The sequence below is a fragment of the Lathyrus oleraceus genome, chromosome 6 (assembly GCF_024323335.1).
Source record: "Lathyrus oleraceus cultivar Zhongwan6 chromosome 6, CAAS_Psat_ZW6_1.0, whole genome shotgun sequence".
NCBI classification, from domain to species: Eukaryota; Viridiplantae; Streptophyta; class Magnoliopsida; order Fabales; family Fabaceae; genus Lathyrus; species Lathyrus oleraceus.
Genome location: NC_066584.1, coordinates 394993223 through 394996365, shown reverse-complemented (window position 1 = coordinate 394996365; position 3143 = coordinate 394993223).

The window sequence follows — 3143 nt, the reverse complement described above, 5'->3', positions numbered from 1 at the left end:
AACAATATCATACAACAAGGGTGAAAAGTAGGCAAAACCACCAAGGAGATTAGTCCCCAGCAGAGTCGCCACTTTTCTGTAGTGGTGTATTCGTCACTTTATGATTTATTGATTAAATCAAAAGCAAAGCATACAAAGAATCGAGTCGCCACCACACTTTTATTTATCCAAAGGAATGGCTAAAAAGCGAACAAAAGCCTAAGAAGTTTTACACATAGAAAACTAATGAAAAGATCAGAGATCTGGGTAAGGGGTTAATTACGCAATGGGAAGGTGTTAGGCACCCAAAACGTCCTAGGTACTCCTAGGGAGCCCTTTTCACAACTTGTTGTACGAAATGTTATTTGTTTATGAAATATTTATTGTGCAAACATGGATTGAAGGGATGAGAAAAGAATATACAATTTTTATTGTTTTTGTGTTTGAACGGATGAACCCGTTGCCTACGTACCTTTCCATGGAAGGTAAGGATCAAAACGCCGTAGTTCGGCTAAAAGATTTCCAAAATATGAGTAGATTGATTTTAAAACAAAATCCCTAAGGTCTTTCGTTATCCACGGGAGAAAACTCAACCTTATACAAACCACAAGTCCACCATGTGAGAAAAGCTTCAACTTGCTAGTGAGGGGTTAACCCTATAATAAGCAAGGAAGTCTTACAATTCAATCACTAAGGACAAAAGGTGAGATTAACATCAACCAACTAGGATAAATCAAACCTATGGCTAATGTATGAAAACTTATCAAGAAAGTGGACTTGAGCCACAAAATAATTGAATGAGTGAATTTAATCAATTAGAATTTACAAAAAAAGTGGTCAAAGTATGATTAGAATTCAATTCAAAAGAAGTATCATGAAAGTGAAGTTTGAAAAATCAAAGGCTTAAGACCTAGGTTTCTAATTTGAAAAAGAAATGAAAATGTTTGCACAATAATTTTCAGGTTTTGGGTTAACATGCACATGGAGGTTTAAAGAAACAAAATGGTGGGAGGGTGAGGAAGTAAAACTTCTTAGATGTTCACCTCTTGAGATCATATGTAGATGATTCAAGTGATTCCTTTGGAATAGGCAACAATGCAAATAACAGATGAACAAAGTAAATGGATACCGGATGCCAATCAATGGACTTATTCCAATCTCACAAAACAAAGAGAAACATGGATACCAAATGCCAATCAATGGACTTATACTAGTCTCCTAAAACAGAAATGGATACCGGATGCCAATCAATGGACTTATACCAATCTCACAAAACAAAGATGGATACCAGATGCCAATCAATGGACTTATACTAGTCTCACAAAACCAAGGATATCAGATGCCAATCAATGGACTTATACTAGTCTCCTACCATATCATAGGAAACAACTGCCAATCAATGGACTTATGCTTGCCTCCTCCATGGGCAAAACACAATGTCACAAAGTAATGAACAATGATAATGAAATGATATACAAGTAATGAAGATACATGCACAAAGGCACACTCAAGCAAATATGCACAGATGAATCAAGTGATCAAACAAACAAGTCAATTAGCACACACTATATACAATCAATTAGGCTCAAGCAAGGTTAGGCTTTACAGCCAACTGGAATGGGGTATTTTGAGCTCTTAACCCTAACATTGAGAGTTAGGGTGAAGCAGATGATAAGGAGATGAGGGGTGTGCCTCATAGCTCTTATCCCTGGTCAGGGAGAGCTTTGATCAATGGAAAGTGTGGGAGTTCAGAAAGTTGGAACTCTTCTCCACAAATGATTGACTCTATAAGATCTTGGGTTATTATTCACCATGCATCAACACATGGTGTGAGCAAGGTGAATGACACACTGAGTAGCAGGAGATGCATTCCACATCTCTTTTATCTGCCAATTGCCTCATAAGAGGACTTTACCTGCTTGGCACAAAAATTAAACAATCACAAGCATTGCCTCTTAAGGAGGGCTTCAGACAGGTGCCTACCAATAACAGTAGGTCTTCCAGACTACATGAAGATTAGAGATCATACCTAAGTGGTTAAGCAACCAAGCAAAATCAAAGTTCAAATGAACTTAAAGCAACTTAGGTACCTGTGGAAACAACTAAGCACATCAGCACAATACTCAGACAAACAGATAACAATCAATAAGCAACAGATGATCTCAATGTGCAATGTGTGTAAACCATAAAGCAAATATAAATGAGTGAGCATCAACCTACAAAACATACAAGTATTAGTAATCAAAAGCAAACATCAATACTCAAATGATGAAGCATCATCAACTATGGAACTTGGATGTCCAACCTGAAATCAAAGCTCAAATGTAAGCCACAAACCACTAGGTCAAAGCCTAGGGTCAAAGATGGAGAAAAAATTTGAAACAGGGGCTGAAATTTAACATGAAGCAACTTCAATCACATCTTGACACATTCCAAAAGGTCTCAAATCAAAATCAATTACCAAAAGCATTTCATGATCAAGTGAAGTTCAAGGCAATTTTAAAGCTCATATGTGATCAACATGAATGAAAAATTCAAATCAAAACAGAAATGATTCAAATAATTCTGGAAAAAATCATGCACATTCAAGACATCTAACATGATCAACATACAAAAAATCAGGGGCATCAGAGATCATTTGGCATGGCAACCACATGACACAAGTTGGACATTCAAAGGTGTGACACAAATTGTCACACCAAGTTAGCACAAGCATAAAACAGCAATGGAGCATAGGAAAAATACCAAACCAAAACCAAAATGTCAGGTAATGTGTCTAGTTTCATCATGCAAAATTCCACATTCATTGGATAAGAAACAAGCATTTCATGATAGGATAAGCAAGGCAAGGTCAAATATGGACATATGATTAATCACTCTAGCACAAGATAAAATCCACCAAGCACAACTTTGGAAATTATGATGATAAAAAACTAGACAAACAGAGGAGCAAGTAGCAAAAAATTGGAGTGAAATTGATGCATTTTTCTATTTTATAGGATTTTTTGAAGTTAAGGAAAAAATTGAAATTCAAAAATGGACCAAAGCATGAAAATGAGAGGGAAAGTGGAAAATGATGAAGCATTTGAAATTTTTCACTCGCCAGGAATCGAAGCCAGTGTACATTCAAAAGTGCGCGCTCAACATGAAACGGTACCGTATTG